This window comes from Mauremys reevesii, linkage group 6 (assembly GCF_016161935.1).
Source record: "Mauremys reevesii isolate NIE-2019 linkage group 6, ASM1616193v1, whole genome shotgun sequence".
NCBI lineage: Eukaryota > Metazoa > Chordata > Testudines > Geoemydidae > Mauremys > Mauremys reevesii.
Genome location: NC_052628.1, coordinates 108,964,732 through 108,983,932, shown reverse-complemented (window position 1 = coordinate 108,983,932; position 19,201 = coordinate 108,964,732). Strand labels below are relative to the sequence as shown.

General features: G+C 44.0%; 1 long non-coding RNA gene across 5 annotated transcripts in view; it reads left to right on the top strand.

Annotated features, from left to right (window-relative positions):
- LOC120407263 overlaps positions 1-19,201 on the top strand; it is a 234,434-nt gene that overhangs the window by 96,322 nt on the left and 118,911 nt on the right. For 4 of the 5 annotated variants that reach the window (XR_005599867.1, XR_005599866.1, XR_005599864.1 and 1 more), the window contains exon 1: positions 1,764-2,157. The exons of the other annotated variant lie outside the window; for it this stretch is intronic. This is a non-coding gene — a long non-coding RNA (uncharacterized LOC120407263). Of the gene's footprint in view, positions 1-1,763; positions 2,158-19,201 lie in introns of those variants that run through there. 5 annotated transcript variants of the gene reach the window in all.

Genomic DNA, 19,201 nt, shown 5'->3' with positions numbered 1-19,201 from the left:
AATGTCCCGCAGGGTCTGAATAGGCTGCAATTAGACATCCACAGCTGGCCCATGTCAGCTGGCTTGGGCTGCAGCTGAGAGACGGGAGTGTCCCAGCCATCAGTCTGCAGCCCAAGCCCAAATGTCTAACCAGTAGTTAAACAGCCCCTTATCCCAAGCCCTAGTCAGCCGGCATGGGTCAGCCGCAGGTTTTTAATTTCCGTGTAGACATACGCTCAGTGTCCTAGCTGGTGACTGGATTATCTGTCTGAACTCCATTTCCCAGAAACCACTGGGGCTTCTTGGAACTTGGGTAAAGTTTCTTTAAACAAGTTTAAGCAAAGATTCAGCTAAATTCAGGAGAAATGAGTTTTCCCTGCTGTGTGTATGTTTGTGAAGGCATTCCCTCTTGGCCATTCTGGATATCACTAAAAATATTTTCCTGGAAGTATGTCAAACAATGTGCAAAGATGGCACAACGTAACAAGTGAGGGCATCATACCAATCTTTATTATTCCCACCATAACTTGGTTTATTAATTCATCTTTTAGGGTAGCTATTTTCTTCTGAACTTTAGATCACTGGTCCTGTTTTATGTTAATTTTCTTCTGCATGCACCAAGGCACAAAGGATGAGGATGGTTTGTTTTTTTTTTATCATCTTTGGGTATGGCTACACTTACAGCTGTACAGCGCTGGGAGTTACAGCTGTGTTCATACAGCTGTGTAGGGAAAGCGCTGGTGTGTGGCCACACTCACAGCTACCAGCGCTGCAGTGTGGCCGCATTTGCAGCGGTGTTGGGAGTGGTGCATTATGGGCAGCTATCCCAGCGTTCAAGTGGCTGCAACGTGCTTTTCAAAAGAGGGGGGTGGGGTGGAGTGTGATAGGGAGCGGGGGAGAGAGAGAGAGTGGATTTTTGGAGCCGACACTTCAGCTCCCTGCCTTGCAAAATCTGAAAATTTCCTCGACCCCTCATTTACTCTTAACTGCAAATAACCTGCAGACCAGATAAGCAGCTGCTCCAACAGACTCCCTTTCTCCCCGTCCCCCAGCTGTTTCTCTCCTCAAGCAAACATTCATCCCCCTGCCTGCCTCATTCACAGCAAGGTAGTGGGTTATCTCAATTGATTGTTCACAGTCAGTTACAGATTGATCACAGCAAACAAGAGCTGTGTTTGTTTTTTAGATAAGCAGCTCCTGGAGCCCCGAGTTCACAACAAAACAAAGAGAGGCATCATAACAAAACAAAGAGAGTAATTTAGTTAAAAGCATTCTGGGATATCTCCTAATACCCTGGAGGCCAATAACAGCGCTGGTGTGTGGCCACACCTGACGAGCAGCGCTGCATCACCAGCGCTGCACTCGTTATACCTCAAGCAGACCAGGTGTACAGCCAGCGCTGCAGCCAGGGAGTTGCAGCACTGGATGTGCCCTGCAGGTGTAGACAGTTACTAAGTTGCAGTGCTGGAAAGCCTCCACCAGCGCTGCAACTCTCCAGTGTAGCCAAGCCCTTTGTCACAGGTGTTCTTCCACACAGAGTTCACCAATAATTCTATTCGGAGCTTGTTGAGTGAAGCATGCTGAGATGGGGTGTTCACCCAAACACTAACCTGGAAAGAGTTAATGTGGCTCAGAAGGGGTTAAGTAACCTGATGGGCCACAGCTGAGGGAGAGTTAGGCTTGATTGGCAAGCACTGATTGAGGATGGAGCCCACCTGGGCAGGTGCAGGCTGGGCTATAAGGTGAGGAAGAAAGTGCAGAAGGAGGCTGCAGTTTGGAAGTCTGCAGACATGCTCTGGGATTAAAGAGGGAAAGGAGGAAATCCCATGGAGAGGGTAGATGCCTTGGGCTTCTGGCCCTGATGAAAGGGTCGTGAAGCTGGAAAAAGCCCAGGGAAATAGCAGCAAGATTTGGGACAGTGCAGACTTCAGCTGCTGATTCAAAGGTCCCCTAAGATGGAACCCAGAGTAGGGGGCGGCTCTAGGTTCCCCTACCAGCCCGTGGTGAAGTGACATGGCCTTGAATTGGAGGACTGCTGGGAACTATACCTAGTCAACCACTCCAGTGAGACTTTAATATGCCAGAAGGGGGAAATTATCATGACCTGACTAGAGGGCCGAGCCATGAAGAGGGAGCATCCTGATTCAAAAAGGCACTGCAACTGCTGGAGCATGAGAGGTAAGGGGGTGCCAGGCTAGGTAGAGCTATTCCTCAGATGAAGCCACCAGGGTGCGCCTGAGCAGTGAGTAAAGCCCCTGACATGTGTACTCCAGATAGAACTTCATTAAAATATTCTTTGAAAACTTATTGATTGGAATTCAGTTGACAAAAAAATCCATTAACGTGTAAGCTACTGTCAAGATTTATGTCTTGAGTCTTACCTACCTACTAGTACTCTTTACGTTTTGTTTTAATCAGAAGGGCGACTATAAAAGTGGCCCAGGATTTCAGCTTCATATGGGTAAAAGTCTACCCTCGCTTAGTTTTGTGAATTGCAGAGTTGGCTAGGCAGATGTTCTCTGAGCCAGAGATGGCTAAGGGGACCTAGCACGGGAGGGGATGCATTGGGTAGCACATCATATTGCTTCCGTGGGTGGGTCAGCACCTCCCTTTAGCCTGTGCTTCAGAGTGTGTCACATGTGTGAGGTCGACTGGCTATGTTGAGGGGTGGTATATTGACAGGGATGTTAGACTGGACAAGTCCCCCACTCTTTGGAAGTACTAAGCGGATGTACTGCTGTGATAGTGTCTTGGGGTTGAGAATAGGTACCTTGCATTCTTTCCCTGCACTCCCACTGCCATAGAGCAGAAATCAGCCTTATGTGCCCTCAAGTCACACTTTATGGAAAGTAGAGCTGCTCCTGAAGGCTGCTGATTACCTCCTGAAATACACTGCATGCCCTCAGTTCCCATGGAAATCAGTAGGAGCTCAGGTCATGCTGCATAACCTCCAACTTAGTTCTGCAGAGACCGCGTGGTTATAGGAAAGAGAGCTGTCAATGATGAATGAGGCAGAGTGAAATCCAAGTTTTTACCACAGGATTGTTCTTACTGGTGATAAAAGAAACATAACAGTTTGATTTTTGAGATCCCAACATCAGTCTGCAGGCTGGTGGTTGACTGGTAATTGGATACCTTTGAAGAGGAAGTTGGTGAGAAAATAATCTCTTTTATACAATCCCACAATGTCATTTTCAGTAAGGTTTATCTTCACTTGAAATAAATTTTTAAAGCCCACCTAATCTTTTTGTTCTACAAATTCTGTAATGGTTTCTCAAAAGATCCCAAGTACTAGCAACCATATGCAAATTTACAAACATCGGATTGCCCATCCAGACCTTTTAAGGAAACAAATGGGAAATGAGTTTTAATTTCAACAGTCCAATGGATTATCATAAATTTAGGCGATAAATTAGTTTTCAAATTGGGGGGAAAATTTTTGTCCTTGTAAGACTGATACAATTTTTAAAAAGCCTGTAAATACACAGTTAGGGATAAAACCGCTAATACTGAGACTCAAATGTGTGCTACAGGGTAGCTGCAACATCTGTGTTGTTTATCTAGGCGCTTGTAGCATGCCCATCTGAGCACCTGTGAGGTAAGAGTGCCCAATATCCAATATACCACATCCATCACTATAGTGCCTGAGTGCCTTTAATGTGGTACCATCCTCTCTCAATCCTCCTCCAAGATTATTACTGGAGTTTTCATCTTTTTGCTTCCTTGGTTTGGTGGGTTTGTCTCCGTTAGAGCTAGGTGAAACTCATTGAATTTTTTATGGCAATTTTTGGGCTATTCAACCAGCTTTCTAACTTTGTGTTATATGAGTCTTGAGGTGGGCATCAGATCAAAGTCCTCTGTGCAGACACAGAATGTGTACATTTTAAACTGTTCATGGTGAGAGGACCATTTCCTTATTCTATGCTTGTACGGCATCTAGCACTATTAAGACCAGGTCTGACTGGAGATTCTTGATGCTGTCTCAGTGCCACTACTAACAGGCAGTGTAAGTGTCTCCACTCTGCCCGGCCTGAAGGTTAGGATTGAAGAAGGGTGGCACAATCTTTGGGTAGTTCTATCTGCATGTTTAGTCAATCCTTGGTCTTGCTGTCAAACCTGCCAACAAAGATAAAAGATATTGTCCTATATGCGTATGTCTTTGATGTGCACACTTGCTAATTACTTTGGTGGGCTCCGTCACATTCTTAATTCCACAGAAACCACTGAATGCTATTATTAATTTAATATGTCAGGTGGTAGCGAGAGGCCCCAACCAGGTCAGGATTCCATTGCCGAGGACCTGTTCCGATATATAATAAAAAACAGTCCCTGCCTCAAAGAGCTTACGATCTTAGCGCTAAAGGATGCCTCTTCCCTACCGTCTTCAGGAGGGATTTGAACTAGTCTATCAGCCTTTTTTTTTATTTTAAAGGCACATCTTCACTTATTGTATTCAGTTAGACAATGTAAGTTCAGAGGGCAAGAAGAAGCATGGACAAAAATCCCTAAATGTGGTACTGTATTTGCAATGTATTAATGTGCTATGTGTTAACCGCGATTGGCATTTATGAGCCTCCCAGTGGCAGAGGCCATCTTGCTGAGACATGACACTGATGCCACTTGCACTGTGTGTCACAGACTGTAACCAGTTTCCTGCCTGCTATACTACTGGTTTAACATTAAAAAGAAAAAATGTCACTTTTAATAATTAAACAATTGTTTAAATATTAAATGCCAGTTCTTTTTATTATTGTTCATCCAGCATTAAAGGAGGATGGAGACTTTTTTCCCCTCCCTCACAGCCTCTGAGACAGGAGTTTTATATTGTCTGACAATCCTGTATGCTGTGTAAGGGGAATTCACTTACATCTATCCACTTGCCACCATGAGAGGGAAGTGTTAATAGAATTCACTGATACGTATTAAAAATAAGTGACTATTGGATTCTTGGAGAGGAGCCCATGAAAGGAGGGTAAAAATCCCTTTTACAGTATCCCTTTCAGGGTGAGTTGTTCTTTGCTTTAACCGGGTCAGTGTTCAATTTCATTCCACCCCTGAGGAATACTGAGCATTGCCTGCTTTCTCCCTTTTTTTAATGAGGATCTCGATGGTAGCTTGATTCAATGCCCACTTAAGTTAATAGAAATATCCCTATTGAGGTTGTTGGATCAGACCCATAAATGGCTTTTTTTGATAGTGCCTTATAACCTCAAGTCACTTGACTCTCTTTGTGCCCAGAGCCACTGGTCTTCCTGAGGTACTGCTCTGTAAGAAGACCACAGCCTTCTCCTAAGCCTCTCACTGGTGCACGGGCTGTTTTCTCTTCCTCCCTTGTGAACTCAGCGTTCCATTTCCATCAAGAACACAAGCACATAACCAGCCCCAGACAATACAGTTAAAGCCCTGTCCACTTCATGTTAACAAACTAGTATTCTGTTTTCTCTGTTCTGCTAATTGCCATTAAACAATAGTTATGCTAGCAAAGATTCTGGGCTATATTGTCTGCCAAAAAAGTGAGCAGCTGAGATAGGACCCTACATTTGGGGAAGGGGATCTCATTTTGTCTCTGTATCCCATGCAATGGAGATGGGAGGAAGTCCACTGCAGTATTCTTTGGTGGTGGTGGAGCCTGTCCCTTTTCTAACAGAATTGTTCAATGCTGGCCTTGGACACAGTGTGGTGAGGGCAGCACTACCTAGCAGCTGTGCACCGTCCAGCCATAGCACAGAGAAAAGGCTTGGAGACGGGAAAGGGCAGCATAGCCAGATGGAACCTCCCCCCCTTCCCCACCACCAGCAATGCACAGAGGTACAGTGTGTTAATTAAAGCTGTCAGAGGCCACGTTAAAATATGCAGGTAGCAGAGTACACTACACTGGCAGTGTCTGAAACCAGGGACACAGAGTTCTGGTCTGAACACGATGCAAATGAGTAGCAGAGGCATTTGATTCCAGTTATAAGCATCATGCAGTAATAGTCCCAGGCCCAACTGGGGTGCAGGATGGGGCCCAGTGGGGGGAGAGATATAAAGGATCAGAAATAGGGGATTAATAAAGAGGATTATATTTGGAGGGGGGAAGAGATGGACAACACCATGTGCACAACTCTTCTATTGCAACATCCTATTGTGCTTCTGTGGTAACACAGCTCACGATATCAGAGTTCTCCTTACACCAGACTGCGGCTGAGCACCAAGGGCTGTATTCTGGTCTGTGTTCTGGAGCAGTTTGTGATCCCTGGTTTCCTGCTACACTTCAGGTTCTAAGAGGGATCTGGAGGAACGTGGCTAATTATTAATTTATCTCTAGTCATCGTATCTACTTCTTACTGTACTTGGCTTACGTATTTGCTATATTGTATGGCAAGAGAGCTGTGTCTGTCTGTTCCCCCACCCCGGTGTGTCAGCAATGCTTCTGTAACATGCAGCATGCTATTTTGTGTAAACGTCCTCTTGCTTACCCTCCCTCCCACAATGTGTTTAGGTTCATATCATTTCCAACGGTCATGCCTTATTCTTAGTCATTTTGTCCAGGTTTCCGTGGCCAGCTGGCATCTGTCCTCAACTGTATTTGCCACTGCTTTTGTGGCAGTCATAAAAAGTTATAATGATGTTTACTGGGGGACCAGAGACACCAGGTGATAACAGCAAATAGGTATATCTCCAATCTCCTTGAACTGGAAGGGACCTTGAAAGGTCATCAAGTCCAGCTCCCTGCCTTCACTAGAAGGACCAAGTACTGATTTTTGTCCCAGATGCCTAAGTGGCCCCCTCAAGGATTGAACTCACAACCCTGGGTTTAGCAGGCCAATGCTCAAAACACTGAGCTTATCCCTCCCCTCCACTGTATAGCAGCACTGAGTCTTTTGCATGTATTTGGGAAAATGTGTGTGCCTGTTATACTCCACTCCGTTGATTTTTCAGCTGTGTTTTACATAGTCTTATTCTGGGACAAGCTGGACCAGAAAAAAATTGTCTCATCAAGCCTTTGCCTTGGAAGTCTGAGGCAATTTTTTTTCTTCCTTTCCTAAATAGCCTGGAATTCTGCTGAGTGGCAGGTATCCCTCCAACAATCTTTCGCTCACTCACAAACCAGTTTCTCTATTAGATGTAGGAGATCTGCTACTTCTCTTCTGTAAATCAGTGAAAAAACTCCTATTGACGTCAGTGGTTTATTCACACCCCGGAGTGATGTTAAATTATTTGGGCATAAGCTGTCGTGTAGACATCGCCTTTGTCCCAAATCCTGGGACTCTGAGAGCCTGCTTACTCCTAGCAGCCGCTGCTCTCCTTGAACATACACACCTCCCTCACTACAGCTTCCAGCTACTCTTCCTAGAGGAATCACTAGATCCCCTTCAGGTGTGTCTCTGCCAGGAACCAGAGTTGGCTAGCCCCAGGAAATCCAGCCTTTACAGGGAAAACCACCCTATTACATTACACTTCAGAACCAGCTTCTCGCATTCTAGTTTCCTTATCAGCACAGTCAACAGGGCCATGTTGCTATTTCCTCTGTGCACTTACAGCTTTCATTTCCCTTCATTCCTGAAATGCTTCATGGACAACAGGTTTTTCCTTCGCCCCCCAATGGACATAAGTACTAACCTAGCAGCACCTTAACAGAAGGGTGCCCTTCTGCCCCAGGTCTTTGTCCTTTCCATGCCCTTCACAAAATATTCCAGGTTGGATTCTCTGTAAACCCTCTTACTTCTGGCCTCTGGTGAAAAACTTAGCCTCCTTTCATGGGCAGGGCATGAACCACCGGCCCCACTACTTCTGCCCGAGGCCTTGCCCCTTCCGCCTCCCCAGGGGTGGCTCTAGACATTTCGCCGCCCTAAGCATGGTGTCATGCCGCAGGGGGCGCTCTGCCGCTCGCCGGTCCCGCGGCTCCGGTGGACCTCCCGCAGGCGTGCCTGCAGAGGGTCCTCTGGTCCCACAGCTCCAGAGCCGCGGGACCAGAGGACCCTCCGCAGGCATGCCGCCGAAGGCACCCTGTCTGCCACCCTCCCGGCTACCGGCAGAGCGCCCCCCGCGGCATGCCGCCCCAAGCATGCGCTTGGCGTGCTGGGGCCTGGAGCCGCCCCTGCGCCTCCCTGCTGGAGCCCAGAGCTCCGCCACTGCAGCTGCAAGCCACAGCCCCAGGCTAGCCCCCTGGAGCCCCAGGACGGTGGGCAGTGTGGTCAGAGCCCTGCCCCGCCCCAGCCCCAGAGTGCTGGGAGGTTGGTCCCCCAGAAAACTGGGTGGGTGGCACAGTCTGAATTGGTGCCACCCCACAGGCAGCCTGGACTCCAGTCACGTAGAATGGGAAACAGGGATTAGGGGGGAGGACTGGGGGCAGAGCATAAGAGGGACCATGCCTGGCTGTTTGAGGAGGCGCAGCCTCCTCCAGCCTATGATACCCGCCGCCCATGTCTCCTTTTCCTTGAGACAGGCCGGCAGTTCCAAGCTATTTAATTCCAAAATGATCTTAAAATTCAGAGGAAAACCAAAGCGAGCAGCATAATAACCCTGCTGAGTTTAAGATCTTGCTGCCAGCCTCACTAGATAAGAGAAATCTATTTTCACTATAAGATTTATGTGAAAGTAAAGTGTAACTTACACTTGTGGTGCTTGTGCTGTGCCTGTCCTATCACTGTCAGCCTCCTTCTGTTAGCAGCTGAGTCACAACTTCTTCTGCAGTGAAGCCCTGCTTCTCCCTCACAGTTGGCATCTGTCTGTGTGACACTCTTGTAGTTGGATGGGCTACTAGAAAAGAGCTCTTTATACTGTTCAGGTCACTGTAATGACAATCTCTTATGTTACCACTTCAGACGAGTAGTATATGGGTAATTTATATTTTCTCAGTTACGGTACCCTGAAGTAAGCCTATTGCAGTCTCTCTTCTGGCACCCAGGCCCACTGTATCCAACTCAACATCACTAGAATATAGGTTACTTTTTTGTGTGTATGCGCTCACGGTACTTCAGAGGAACTCTTTGAACTGACAGAGAGGTCTGAGTGTAGAGAGACACTTAACCTTTCTATATACAACTAACTTTCCATCTCCTAGAAGATGGAGAGGATAAAGTCTATTAGCATGCTGATAGTTCTTTCACCCCAAGAGATCGCTTGCTGTCTCTGCCTGAATGGCCAGACATAATGCAAAAATGAAAAACCTTGATCATATTATAGTTATCATATTCCCTTAATTTCAATTTGAATCATATATGACTTGTCTTGGACAGTACCTGGTTCAATTGTACAGGTGCAAAAACTGACATTCTTACTTAACTCTTACTTATTCCTTATAATCAAAACGATTGGCTTCATGAGAGATTTGCTTGCATAAAGACCGTAAAATCTGAGTAAAGTCTTCAGGATTTGGACTTTGAAAGGGCTGGAGAATGTCATGGATGCTGGGTATTAGCACTGGATATCAGTTCTTGTTCCATAAAGAAATCCAATATAAGGAACTAGTTTATAATGGCGAGCTGTGTCAGTGAATTTGGTGCCCAAGAAAATGGAGGGGGCAGTGTGCTGCCCGCTCTAGTGCAAAAGCAATGTATTATGAAATGGAATCACGCACAGTTCCTTTCAGTGCTCTAACAAGAAACCTGACTTGTAACCTGTACCACCTTTGCTGTACTAGTCCAAAGTCTGTCTTCATCTGAGTCTCCCAATCATGTGCACAGGAACTAATATTAGACAGTCAACTCCTTTTTCACTGCCACGTGCCCCACATGCATGTGGACCTTAGTCACCAGAGGTAAGCCTAATATAGTGGGACCTTTATGAAGTGTAATTATATGGAGGTGCATTTTTTTTTTTTTGGCAGATATTAACAACGTAGGAAGATGCGCAATGAGGACTGTGTTCTACCCTCAGATGTGTGCTGGCTCCTATTGATGATAATGGGGAGACCTGCTTCTGCATTTATATACAGAATGTGAATATTAAAGGTCTTAAGACCAACTTTACTCCTGGCGTACTCTGTTCTATTTCTAATAACAGAGGGGCCACTCATATCAAGTTCCCTTCTAATAGGGGACAAGAGCCACCAAAAATGTGGGCAGTGCTAGGCAGGAAGAAAACATGACTAGGGCATTTCACTAGGGAGCGAAATGATTCTATATAGGTCCTCATCACAGCATCTGAAGAACTTCCCATTTGTTTGTGGATTTATCCTTATAACGCTCTTGTAAAGTAAGGAACTACTGTCTACAGATTACACTTGGGGGATCTGAGCCCCAATGTCAGATTGTGTGACCTTAGATAAATCACAATCTGCTGCAGAGATAGGATGTGAACCCATATTTCCAGAAGACCATCCTTCCCTGCTCAGTGACTCCAGCCAATGGAATTTATATGGTGCCTTGTCCTGCACCATTAATATCAATGGGAGCTGTGAACAATGGTTTCTTCTTGTGTTTTTAAGTCTTGCACTCTCATGCTGATGCATTTTCAAGGAGGTAAGAATAGAGAGATGCCTGATCCATGAACTTCAGATCTGGATCTGAATTTCCTCAAAGTTTGTGGGTGAAAGTATTTGGCATTTGCTTTGTCATCAGTAGTGGTCAGTTTGTTTTTTTTTCCTGTCCCCAATACATTATGAGCAGAGCTGGTAGCACTGTCTATTAATAGGTTGCCTGACACTTTCCATTATAAGGCCCTGTTTTCAGTTGCTTATAATTTTCCCAACTTTAACCAGTCAGGCTGACATTTTTCATGCCAAGTGTCTGCCTCATGCTGAATTATTTTGGAAAAGTTCTGCCAAAATGATTAATCAATTTTTAAATTTATATGGGGGAGGGAATATCCCCTCAAATGATAGAATTGGAGTGGGGAGGGGGAAAGGAATGGGAGGGAAGAGCAACATCTTGTCTCCATCCAGTAGGAATTATTCAAAGTTTTCTAACAAGTTAGACTAAATTTTGTCTGAAGTCCCTCTTCTCTGAAACATTACCTGCTCTTTAGCAGCTAGGTCAGCCAAGTTGCTGTGCCAAAATTCTATCTCTGGAGACATCCTGCTCTTCCATCTAGGTAATAGAAGTCATTTGGCTCTAGCACTGCTCTAGAGAAACAAGCTTGCCATGGTTTGGAGAGTTTCCATTATGATGGGATATATTCCAAAACACAGTTCTTGGAAGTAATTTTTAAGGATCCATTATCTCATTAATTCTCCCACTACTTCTAGCCAGAAGGATGGTCTCCTCGGGGGACAGTCCCAAAACATGTGAACCAATGTGGCTCTGGGAGACCCACATCTCCAGCAGCCTTTTTTTTTTTTTTGGCAAGGCCTATGCACTGTAACCTATGTGTGGACCAGTGTGAATGAAATTTCCTGCTGTAGCAGCTGAAGATTAACAGTAGAATTTTTAATGTTTTACAAGGCACTTCCTCGTTGGAATGTTCAAGGATATGCACAAATCTTTGTTCCAGGCCTGGTGCAGGGAATATAAATTAGGGAGAGTCTTTTGGGCCAGGAAACCAGGCTACAGCTGGTTGGGTGATTGTATGGTGTGCTCTCCATATCAACAATTCTGGAATTGCTGGTTCAGCCATTTCTGAGAATGAGGATAGAGGAAAAATACATAGTTGTGCCCATGTTAAAAATGCTGGTAACCTTTTTTTGAAAAACCTTTCACCTTCATGCATTGGAGCAGCAACCTCAAATTTGGCAGAAGGGTGGACTTTGTGTCAGGAATGTGCCTTTTGTCAGACCTGTGAAAACCCACCCAAATTTGACCAAGTTATAAGCCTTTGGGGGAAAAAATCACAATTTTCACATGCTGAATAGAGGCTTTAGTAGAATTTCACAGCTAAAAATTCCAAGGGTTCTCTGTACTGAGTGTGCTCTAGCTGTGAGCATTCACAGCTGCAACTGAAGTCAATACAAGCAATTAATATGTTCAAAACACAGTTACATAATGCTAAGCACTCTGAAACATCAGGTTCTAGATATCTCAAATAGGACACCCAATAGTAGTAGATAATTTTGACTTTAATCTCTGTCTTGGTTCCCCATCTGTAAAATAGGGATAGTAATACCATCCTCTGTCAGGAGTATTATAAAAATAGATCAGTTAAAGTTCTTGAAGCATTCAGTTGCTAAAATAAGCATCATGGAAAAGCCTATGAGGAAATTAATACTCTGTTCAGAGCAAGATTTGAATAGCATGTAGTAAACAAGGCATGGGCCACATGTTGAGGAGAAAACAACAAAATATTTAATACTTACTGATTAAGTGACTATCCATTCTGTACACTGACTGAGGCAGGGGGTCCTGTGGAAAAAGTAGAATGTGATATCTCATTCCCAAACCAACATTTGCTGTTGCTGCTGATTGTATCTGTGTTTGGTATAATCTGATTTACTACAATAAGGATATTTTTAAAGGATTAAGGATCGTGTGTCTGAAAATATTTTCTTTAATTACAGGTTCACATACTATTTTTTTTCCCCACCCTTTATTCAGTGCACAGATTGGATGCACAAGGAGGCAGAATTAAGGTTGCATGGATTGCATGTCTGTATGTGTGTATTTTTTTTATTATATACGCGCTCCCTTGGAACATGTTGAAAATGTTTTTTCCCTTAATGTTTTTTATATGACCACAGTAAACAAGAGACTCGATGTAACAAAAATAACACTAAAACCATATTATAAATGCTACTTAACTTCCCAATAAAAAGTGTTCATAGTTTAGCCTTAACTCATTCAGCTCTACATAAATATTCTAACATATTATGCATTAATAATATGTAACACCACACTATATTCTTAAAGCCTTATAATATACCAAAGGCATAACAGAATGCAAAAAGGAAGGATTTTCAATATTAGGGCAAGGCTACACTACAAAATTAAGTCAACTGAAATGTTACACCTCTTGTGGAAGTGTAATTAAGTCAGTCTAGCGGGCAAGTTACATCAGTGGGATCTACATTGTAGTGTGGACACTTACAGAGTTAGGATGTCGACCGAGTCGTGTAAACCAGGACTTAGCTTTGTATTTCAAATAGCCAGGTTAACAATATTTGAATGCAAGTTTTCACCTGTCCAATACGTTTAAAAACATTTGGCAATTATAACATAAGATGTTACTCCTTTGACTTCAGTGGAGTTGCATGAAAGGGGTGGTGTTGGGTTTTTGGGTTGGTTTTTTTTGGGGTGTGTTTTGTTTTTGTTTTTGTTTTTTTGGCCCACTGTATTTTAAAAAAAAATCTCATTACATATGTGCAAACAAATGAGGGTAAATCGTTAATACACCTTTTCTGATCAGATAGCATGTCAGGTTTTAATTTATTGTAGTCCAGAATGTAATCAAACATTAATGAAATCTTGCCGAGAGGTGGTATTGTTCATAGATTTTGCCGTAAGAGAATATTCAATATGGTGGATAATTAGCAAATCAAAGACAAATATAGTTTCATTATAAATCCAAGTAACAGTTGCAGTTGGCAATCTTGGACTTTAGTATGATGATGATTTATTATTGTGTTTGGGTTGTGGTAAGTGTCTAGAGGCCCAAATCAAGGATGAGGGCGCTTTGGTTCTTGTGTGCATGCATGACCGCACATATGCGCACACAGTATAAAGACAAGCCTTGCCTCAAAGAGTTTACAGTCTAAATATAAAGGGAGTAGCAACAGGTGGAGACAGGCAGACAAAAGGGAGCACAAGGTAAGTGAGACTGTAACAATTAGCATAATGAGCAGTAGTCACAGCACACCAACTGCATAGCCATTGCTTCTTTCTATCTCAATCTGGGTGTATTACTGTGTCCTCTATGATATTGTTAGAGTTGAGGCCACTATAAATTATAAGATGCTCATCATCATCTCTGGAGAGCCCAAAAGTGGGCTAGGGCAGTTTGCAGAAACAAGCAAAGATGGTTCTTGCTCTGAAGAGTTTAAAACCTAAGCTCTGTATTGACCGCTGTAGAGAGAATCCTACAGAATGCCTAGGGGAGGAGATTACCCTTGTAATTAGCAAAGTTGTGCATGCAGCTAGTCAGGCATTGTACACATTTTGGTATTTCCATTAAATTCAATATTTTTCTAAACCTCTGACTTTTCATAGGTAGGACAACAGAAGCACCTTTTACCCCCTTAAGGAGCCATGATCCCCAGACCATTGAAATCAGTGGTATTTGGAGGGAGACCTGCATGACAATATGGAAATGGCTTGGTGAATGAGGTTTGGGAAGGTGAAGAACTAGGGACTGGGTGTGTCGCATACCTATGAGCACAGAGATGGAAGTGAGTGAAGAAAACAAAGGATGATTATTTGTGTGATGATCCCTCTTACCTCTGAGTTGAGTTGACCTCATTCCTACACTGTACGTTTGGGTTGATATTTACATCTCTTGGGTAGAGATCATGACCTGTGACCAGAAACCAACTTGCTACTTGCATTCGCTTTACCTGTGCAGGCAAGAAGACAGAACAATATTTTGGAAAGCATCAGACAGTCCTCTTAATACTATGCAATAGCTAGAGCAGACACTCTTTAATAAACACGATAGGCTTGTAACATTGTCTGGCCAGATGAGAGCCAGAAAAAATATAGGATAAGCCTTGTGAAAAGGTAGCACAGTGAACATAGGTTACTTCTCAGAGCATGGCTGGAAGCTGCTTTCTTTCAGGCCATGTGCATGTGCATGTGGTGTGCTGCTCTCCTGGGATGAATGTGTCCCTCTGCCTCTGTGTTACTTTTAGCCAAATTCTCTTTGAAGATTTTTGAGAATCCACAAAGGGACAACTTGATGTAATATTCATATTGACCTTTTCCATAAAATGTACTCAATTCCAATAAAGAAGCTGCCTTAGCCAAGTGTTGCTAGCTTTTGTAAATGCAAGGGAGATGTTATAATTTGTTTTCTGTATATTGCACTTTTTTAAATGTAAGTGGTCAGATTTATCTCCTTCTGGTACAGGTGCTGATGCAGGGACCAAGGAAAAGCATTTTGCATCTTTCTTTCTTTTTCTGTTCTGTGCCAGCTATAGTGTCTCTCAACACTCAATTGGAGGGGACAAATAAGCAGGCTGCTAGCAGGGTCTGAGTGAGGGAAGATATCAGCGTCTTAAGGGCCTAACTGGCTCCTACTACTTCAGTTGACTGCCTGTTCTCCTCAAGTGGGTTCAGGGAAGCAGCAGGAAACAGGAGGCTCCCTGAGAAGCTGGTGTTAATCAGTCCAGGCTCCTGTTATGTGCTAGTGTCATAAATAAACAGATCAGGGTTAAGGTCTCTTTTACCTGGAAAGGGTTAACAAGCTCAGTAACCTGAAAAACACCTGACCAGAGGACCAATCAAGGGACAGGATAATTTCAAATCCCTTTGGAGGGAAGCCTTTGTCTGAGTTCCTTGTTGGCTCTGTGTTCTCTCTTTGGATCTAAGAGAGGCCAGACATGTCTCCAAGTTCTCCTGGAGTAGTTCCTACTATCCAATAGTGAGTATTAATTAGAAAGGCGGATTAGTCTTATAATTTGATTTCTACATTTGCAATTGTGTGTTTGCTGGAGAAATTCTTTATTCCTATTTGCTATTACTTTGATTATTCTGAGGAGGAGGGAGGGGAAGTCTCTCCAGTTTTTATAAGTTAAACCCTGTATTTTTGCATCCTGGTAATACAGAGATAGTGTACTTTTTTCTTTCTCTAATAAAATCTTGTCTTTTTTAGAACTTGATTGATTTCTTCCCTTGTTTGGATTTTCAAGGGAAGGGGAGGGGGAAAAAGTGAATCCCTCTTTGTTTGATTCAAGGAGTTTGAATCAAACAAAGAGGGATTCACTTTTTCCCCCTCCCCTTCCCTTGAAAATGGGATTTTTTATGCTTGTACAGTGCTTGGCAAAATGGGATTCTAACCCTTTATAATAAATGAGTTAGTCTTACAGATCTGGTACATGCACATAGGGCCAATTTTACTCCAGCAAAGAGGGTTGATATAAGGTACTCCTCCCACCTTGAACTGGAATATATATGTGGAGGGATACATCAGCATATAGGGAAGATGAAATTCACCCCCAAATTTCCTATAGTCCCCTGAACAAAGCTCAGACAATCAGGCTTTGAATAGGAAGTTTTAGAGGGTTCGTTGCAAGACAGATTCTAATATTACAAATACATTGTTAAAAATGATGGTTTCAGTTTGAACAAGAAGTCTTTGCCACAGTACAGTTTTGCTGGTTTTTACAAGTCTGTGACGCCATCACTGAATGCCACAGGGGGTGGCTTTAGGGTCTCTAAGCATCAGGTTTGAAATACCTAATCTTCCTCAAAAAACAGATTTGAATCTCAGCGGCAACTCTGCTCTTTTATCCTAGGTTTTAGGTCTTTATCCTCTGCTCTTTATCGCATGGAAAGCTATACAACTGCTGCCAACGTGTAAAAGAAAAAAAGACAGGTTCCCCTCAGGTGTCCATCAGAGGCATGGACGACCCATCCAGAAGAGGTTACGCATTGCATTTGGAGTTTGATTCTCCCATGTCCATTTGTCGTCTTTAGCCGTTACTGGTTTGGTGGCAATTTGCTACATAGCATGATGCCATCACTGTTTTGTCTCCCCTTTCTCCCAGGGTTAGACACATCCATTGAATTGCATACTTCATGTGGGGCTTTCAGGTGAGTTCTTAAATAGTCAAGTCACACTTGTTCTGCTTGAATACTAAAGCTCTCAGGGCTCTGTGAGAGTAAGGATTTGCCAAGGTGTCCTTTCCAAAAGTTCTCTTCCCCATTGTTGTCCATGTAGCTGCCAGCATCCACCCAAAATGTGACTGTACATTAGTGGGGCTGTATAGACAAGATACAGTTTATAATGTGCTTTGGGATGAAATGTGCAAGATATTTTTATTACTGTATTATACAATTCATTGTAAACGTCAAGCAGCTTACAATAACCATCAGAGTATTTTCAGGATGTCTGTATAGTAATTGCATCATTAAATACCTCAACTTTTTTACACAAAATATACTCATAAAGTGGGAATTGAAAACGTAGGTTGCCCTTTAAAATAAGGGTCCCAAGCATTTCCAGTGATGTAAAGGTACATACTACATTAAGATGTGCACTGTGAAGTTGTCCAAAGAACGAGACATGTTTCCCTACAGTATGTGATCGACACTACTACAAGTTACACTCGTGATGGCGTTCAGTAGGACTTAAGTATCTGTTTGTTGTAAAGCATCAGGGCAATTTAGAAGGTAAGAAGACTAAGACCATGATTTTCAAAACTGACTAGAGATTTTGGATGGCTGATTGAGGGGCTTGATTTTCAGAAGGCAAGTGTTCAGTACTTTGTGAAAATCAGGCTCTTGAATGTGTCTCACGTGGACATCAAGTCATTGGTGAGATCTGAAAATCCTGACCTTAGCCTTTTCCCCCATGGAGTCCGAAGTTCAACTGTAGATTTAAAAAACAAACAAACAAGCATATGCCCAAGAGAATATACCACAAAGGCAAGCAGGAGACTACCAAGGATATCTCAGAAAGGCTTCATCCACTGATGGCTGTAGGAAGACTACCTGCTCATTGCTAGTCCTATGGAGAGGAGCAGCTTCAAGCAGAAGCTAACCTGAATTGCAGGAGAGAGCAAAAAGGGACAGCTCGCAATTTCAATAGAGCACTTCCAGTGTAAACTGAGAAGAGCCTGCTGTGGGAGAAGAAGGAAATGGGGGTGTGGTGAAATCTAACTCTGTTAAAGTCAATAGAAATATTGCCATCAGCTTCAGTGGGGGCAGGATTACCTCTGAGGAGCACAGGTATGGAGCGTAATCTCTTTACTGTGCATGCTGCTTGGAAGATGAGAGATGGCTTGTGATGCCATGGAGGCCATCTTGGTGTACCCCCCTATCTGTCACACACAACACCACAGGCAAGTCCTGCCTCACTTCCTTTCACCTAGGATATAAATTAGTTCGGACAAACTGTTTTAGGTCACTTGAGGAGCTGGACACCAGGGAAGCCAAACAGATGAGTAGCCTGGCTACTCGCCCACTAGATAGGCAGCCCAGGAACCCAGCCATGGAGCCTGGAAAATCCCAGCTTTGTGGGAGCTAGCGAGGGTTACCACAGAACTGAGCAAAGAATCCTGTGGCACCTTATATATCCCCAAATCAGTGGCACCGCTATGGGCAGCCACATGGCCCCACAATATGCCAATATTTTTATGGCCGACCTGGAACAACGCTTCCTCAGCTCCCGTCCACTCACGCCCCTTCTCTACCTACGCTACATTGATGACATCTTCATCATCTGGACCCATGGGAAGGAGACTCTGGAAAAATTCCACCACGATTTCAACAGCTTCCACCCCTCCATCAACCTCAGCCTGGACCTATCTACATGGGAGGTCCACTTCCTAGACACCACGGTGCAAATAAGTGGTGGTCACATTAACACCACCCTATACCGAAAACCTACCGACCGCTATGCCTACCTTCATGCCTCCAGCTTCCATCCCGGGCACACCACAAGATCCATTGTCTACAGCCAAGCACTGAGGTACAACCGTATCTGCTCTAACCCCGCAGACAGAGACCAACACTTAGAAAAATCTCCACCAAGCATTCTCAAGACTACAGTACCCACACGAGGAAATAAGGAAACAGATCAACAGAGCCAGATGTGTACCCAGAAGCCTCCTACTGCAAGACAAGCCCAAGAAAGAAACCAACAGGACTCCACTGGCCATCACATACAGTCCCCAGCTCAAACCCCTCCAACGCATCATCAGGGATCTACAACCCATCCTGGACAATGATCCCACACTTTCACAGGCCTTGGGTGGCAGGCCAGTCCTCACCCACAGACAACCTGCCAACCTGAAGCATATTCTCACCAGCAACTGCACACCGCACCATAGTAACTCTAGCTCAGGAACCAATCCATGCAACAAACCTCGATGCCAACTCTGCCCACATATCTACACCAGCAACACCATCACAGGACCTAACCAGATCAGCCACACCATCACCGGTTCATTCACCTGCACGTCCACCAATGGAATATATGCCATCATATGCCAGCAATGCCCCTCTGCTATGTACATCGGCCAAACTGGACAGTCTCTAAGGAAAAGGATAAATGGACACAAATCAGACATTAGGAATGGCAATATTCAAAAACCTGTAGGAGAACACTTCAACCTCCCTGGCCACACAATAGCAGATTTTAAGGTGGCCATCCTACAGCAGAAAAACTTTAGGACCAGACTCCAAAGAGAAACTGCTGAGCTCCAGTTCAT